Here is a 6,000-nt window from a genome sequence, read left to right on the forward strand (position 1 = left end):
GGGTGAAAGGATGTTCCCAGGCCTAGAAAGCTTGGGGAGACTCCAGGGAGCTGGTAGGATCTCATGATACACGTGGAACAGAGTTTGTTTACCTGATAGTTGTGCTTGATATAAGGTGCGTTATTGTTTTGGTTTCTGAATCTTTAAAGCACTGTAAATAAATATTGCACCAGAATCAAGTTGGTCGAGGCCCAAATGTGCTTCAGTGCCCTGGGTTCAGCTTCTTCTATACCTGTTTAGATATAAGTAGTTGCTTGACCTACTGACTATGCATTATCCTGAACAGGCAAATAAAAAACTTTAGATATAATTCATGGTCAGGAGTCCAAGCAAGTTCCTTTGACACTTTGGAAACTTCTAGAGTAAACACTGTTAGTTACTTTTGCCTTAGAGCTGGATAAAAATTGGATACTTAATGTTTATTTGTATGTTGTTTTTTTGTTTTTCCAACTGAAGGATTTTTTTTCTTGGAATAGTTGCTTTGCTTCCTGACTTGGTTTAAGCCCACGAGGCACTGATGACAGAGTAATAGCCCTTGGTCCTACTTTTTGTTAAAGCACTCATACAGATGTTTAATTGGATTAGATGGAGTTAAATATTTATTTTTTTGATCCAGAGCAGGGGGAAGGATTTTTGCAGGACAGAGGCTTCCTTTATAGAGTCTCTTGGGCTAGATGGATTTGTGCCGATTCTTGATATTTTCCTTTTGTATTTCCTTTTTTTCATACTATTAGTCCCCCTTTTTTCTGGTCTAGATTTGTTGATTGTATCTAATCCTTTCATGTATATGCATTTTGCCGATTTTCACTACTTTTCTCATGTCAAAGTATCTTGATTTGTAAAATTTGGGAATTTAATTAAAAAAAAAATTGAAGATAGAAAAAAGGTTTGAGGCAGGGAAAAGAAGAGGAAAGAAAAGACACAAATGTGTTGAACGACATGATATAAAAAAAAATTAAAGAGTTAAAATAAAAGCATCAAAGGAAAAAAAAACCGGCCCAATTCAGTTCCCGGCTCCTGCGAAGCAGAGCCCTGGTTTCCGGGAGGAAAGTTGTGAGGGCTGGAGAGGGCGGGGTCTGGCCGCGTAAACAGGGCGGCAGGGGGCGGAGCCAGCAAGGGAGGGCGGTGGCCGGGGCGCTTCTTGATGACGTCAGCGGTTTGCTCAGGCGTACCCTCTGCGTGCGGAAATGGGTTCCGGCCTGCTTTGGGGGCCAGAGAGGGAGGTCCGATCCGGGTGGACCCCCCCCCCCCTCTCCTCTCCCCTCCCATGCAAGCTCCCTAAAAACCCTTTCGGGTGTTGTTGGTTAACTCCCCCCCCCCCGTCGGAGCTCCCCTTTTAATTCTCATCAAGCAGGAGCCCAAAAACCAATGATTAGATCTATAAGTAAAGCTCACAGTAAGATGGAAAATACAGAAAAACATTTTACAGGGTAAAAAGCTGATGAGCTCGATGCATTGGGAGGTGGAGGTAATATCTAATTCCCAAACCTGTCCTGGGGTCCTCTCAACCAGGGTGGGGTTCAGGCTATCCACGAGGAATATGACTTTGAATAGTCATCTCATGCATATGTACATAACTTTGAATAGTTATCTTATTCATATATACATAACTTTGAATAGTCATCTCATGCATATGTACATAACTTTGAATAGTCATCTCATGCATATGTACATAACTTTGAATAGTTATCTTATTCATATATACATAACTTTGAATAGTTATTCATATGTACATAACTTTGAATAGTCATCTCATGCATATATACATAACTTTGAATAGTCATCTCATGCATATGTACATAACTTTGAATAGTTATCTTATTCATATATACATAACTTTGAATAGTTATTCATATGTACATAACTTTGAATAGTCATCTCATGCATATATACATAACTTTGAATAGTCATCTCATGCATATGTACATAACTTTGAATAGTTATCTTATTCATATATACATAACTTTGAATAGTTATTCATATGTACATAACTTTGAATAGTCATGCATATATACATAACTTTGAATAGTCATCTCATGCATATGTACATAACTTTGAATAGTTATCTTATTCATATATACATAACTTTGAATAGTTATTCATATGTACATAACTTTGAATAGTCATCTCATGCATATGTACATAATTTTGAATAGTTATCTTATTCATATGTACATAACTTTGAATAGTCATCTCATGCATATATACATAACTTTGAATAGTTATCTTATTCATATGTACATAACTTTGAATAGTCATCTCATGCATATATACATAACTTTGAATAGTTATCTTATTCATATATACATAACTTTGAATAGTCATCTCATGCATATGTACATAACTTTGAATAGTTATCTTATTCATATATACATAACTTTGAATAGTTATTCATATGTACATAACTTTGTATAGTCATCTCATGCATATGTACATAACTTTGAATAGTTATTCATATGTACATAACTTTGAATAGTCATCTCATGCATATTCCTCGTGGATAGAGCCCCGGGGGGCTGTGGGATCCCCAGGATAGGTTTGGGAAGCCCTGATCCAAGGGCTCTGGGAGGGAGACTTTGCTTGCAGACATTTATCCGATAGTTAAGAATATCTGTGCAGCCTTCTTTTGGCGCTGTTTGAGGAACATAAAAAAAAAAACCCAAAAACGTGTGCAATGCTTATCAAACACCAAATGCGATTTTTTTTTTCCTGGGTGGGGGAATCTCAGGGACACATGTAGTCCCAGCTGAGCTGGCGGGGTACATTGGAGCATCATTTCCATTGCAGGGGCTGCCTGAGGGAATGGGGGGATGGATCCCAACCTGCCAGCAGCCACAATAAAGAGGGCCTGAGGCTGCTGGCAGATGCCAACCAAAGAAAAGCTGGAGATGCCCGAGGGTGTGTGCGAGAGGGAGCTTGTGTGCGTGTACATATAGATATTTGAACATCCCACTCCCGCTAATCCACTACAATTTCAGGGGGACTGGAAATGTGCCCTGGTGTGGAGAGCGTGAATTTTTAAAATTCTTTAGTTTTAGTTTTGGGTGTTATTTGATGTCTGCTGTTTTTAAATATTTTATTGGTGTTTAGGACATTTTAAAAAAAACTTGTATATGAGTTAATTTTTCAGCCTTTTTTATTCATCAGCTGATGTTTTTACTATTATGATTATGTATTTCTGGTATTTCTTGATTGTTTGAGGAATGGCGGTTTCTATTTTTCCATTGTTGCATTGCATAGAGTCCGGCTTCTTGCAGTTTCCAGTTCAACTTTTGTTTGCACGTTTGTATTTCTACTTTATGGTTGCTCTATTCTGTATTTGGTAAGGTTCTGTTTATATTCTGCATATGTGACATTCTCCTAATAGGAAGTGTGTTAATGTTTTAGGGCTTTCAGAGCTCACACCCAACACACATCACAATAGAACCGTCTCTTTTTTTTTTGCAAGATTTTCTGGTTGGCATCACAGAGGGTTGGGTCTGAGGACTGAGGACCCTCTGCCACTGTGCACCGTTCATCAGAAACACTGGAGCCGGAGTCTGTGGGTTCTACTAATTTATTGTACTCGTTGTCACAAATAATACAGTGTAAATACTCCAATGCTTATAAAGGGAAAAACAGGGAGCTAACAGTCTGGCCAAACCACAACTAACTAAAACTGAAAGTTCAATATTGATTCCCCCACTCCCTCCTTGCTCCTTTCAGATGGAGAGGACCAGCACCAGAATAAGAGGGAAACTGGGTCACTCCCAGGGGCCCATTCCCCCCCCCTCACCCCCACGCAAATGAAGCAGCTCCAGCAAAGAAACCAGGTCACACAGCCCCCCCCAACCAGGTCACTCTCGGGGAAGCGCTCCAGAGCAGGCAGGAAACTAGTTACCCAGAATCAGGGGCTACTCTGTGACTGGTTCGTGGGACTGGGCCCTTGTGTCCTTGTTGGAACCCCTAGAAGTCACAGATTCGTGGGAACCGGACAAGAGGCTGCGCCGTGAACACCTGCTATGGATCCGGACTGGGACCTACAACTCGTTTCAGATGCACCGTGGTTTAAAGTCCGTAACCACCTAGGCTGGATGTGAGCCAGCGCCCCAGATGAGACAAGCTGTCCAGCACTGTGACAGCGTCCACGTCACCCAGTGCCATGACCGTGGATACAACCTTACCGGGCTTATAATAATTTCAGGGGGCAGGTAGAAAAGGGGGAGTGGCACTCTACCTAAAAATGAATACTAAAGCACCAGAAATGCAGGTGATTCAGGTTACCCTGGATAGGGCAGGTGACACTTTCATTTACGGTGGCGTGACCTACAGATCTCCGGCACAGGCAGAAGATGTAAGAAAGATTGTAATGAAGGGGTAGGTGCTGCTGGCGGGAAACGTTTAATCTGCCAGACTGGCGATTTGCAGCGAGAAAGATCCTGGACTCTATTCAGAGGGGCTCTTCCAGGTCAAATGGTGATGGAACCCACAAGGGAGGAGGCTACACTGGAGAAAGTGTCTCCGACATCGGGGTAGAGGGTCTCCTGTGATCATGGATGGATCAACGTAAGAGTCAAAGCACACAAAAGTCAATGGCTAGCCAAGTTAGATTAATAACCAGCAGAAAATAAAAGAGGGGATAATGTCCTTGTACGGGCCTTTGGTGAGGCCTCACCTGGAGTACTGTGTTCAGTTCTGGAGACCGGATCTCCAGCATTGAACACTGGATCCCAGAGTGACCGGCTAGGATAGGAACTGGCTGAGTGGGAAGTGACAAAGGGTGGCGGTAAATGGAGTTTTCTCTGAAGGGGGGGGGGGGGGGGGGGGTGTGTGCCAATGATACCAAAATCTGTAACGGAGTGGACAGCCAGGAAGGAGTGGAAAACACGAGGAGGGATCCAGCAAAGCAGGAGGAATGGTCGAAGGGCTGGCAGCTAAGATTTAATGCTAGGAAATGCAGAGTAAAGCATTTAGGATGCAAAAACCCAAGGGAGTGGGTACAGCATTGGAGGTGAAATTCTTCTAAGCACAAAGGAAGAGCAGGATCTGGGGGTGATTGTATCTGAAGACCTTAAAGGGGGCTAAACAGGCGGATAGAGCGAGGGTAAAAGCCAGAGGGGCGCATGGCCGCACAGGGAGAGGAAGGGTCAGCAGAAAAAGGGAGGTGATGCTGCCCCTGTATAGGTCCCTGGCGAGACCTCACTGGGATTACTGAGTACAATTCTGGAGACCCCACCTTCAGAAGGATAGAAACAGGATGGAGTCGCTCCAGAGGGAGGCTGCTAACATGGGCAGTGGTCTTCATCTTACATGTGCTTACATGGGGATAGATTTAACGATCTAAACATGCACACCCCTACAGGAAAAGCAGGATAGACCCTACATCTGGCCACTGCATGAGGAGAACGACTCCCTCCCCCTGCCAGGGGTGCTGAACGCTTCCTCCGCAGCAATGCCCAGCCTTAGCTGACCTGAGCCAAGAATCAAACCCAAATCATCCACCAAGCTACCGGGGCCTCGGCCCTTTGCTTATTTATTTTTTTTTTTTTGCTCTTCCTTGCCTCAGTTTTTTTTTCTCCTCCCCTCCAGCCTCTCTCATCTATTTCCTCCCTTCTTCTGCCACCCATGCCTGCCTCCTGGCCCCTCCCAGCCCAGGCTCATCTGCCTGCTGGCAGGTGCAGAATTTTAGGGACCCGAGTTTGTTTGTGGGTTTTGTTTTGTTTTTTGCAGTCCTATAGAAGGGGGAGGGCACTGCAGCCGAGTCCCAGTTTGGGAGGGGGAGCTTGCATCCAGACAGGGCCGCACAGTAAGTGCCGCAGTCTCCTTGCTTTCGATGATCTCCCTTTGGCTCAGTGTTTGGGGTTCAGGTCCAAGCTTGACCCCGGGGAGCCCTTCCCATGCATCCAAGCAGGGTCCCTGCTCCTGTGCTTTGATCTCAGCCTCATCAAGCTCGTTCTCCCGAGGAAGAGAGCTTGCGGAGCGGAGCGCCTCCAGGATCTGCTTCAGGGCCACGGTTCTGTT

This window comes from Rhinatrema bivittatum, chromosome 19, assembly GCF_901001135.1.
Source record: "Rhinatrema bivittatum chromosome 19, aRhiBiv1.1, whole genome shotgun sequence".
NCBI classification, from domain to species: domain Eukaryota; kingdom Metazoa; phylum Chordata; class Amphibia; order Gymnophiona; family Rhinatrematidae; genus Rhinatrema; species Rhinatrema bivittatum.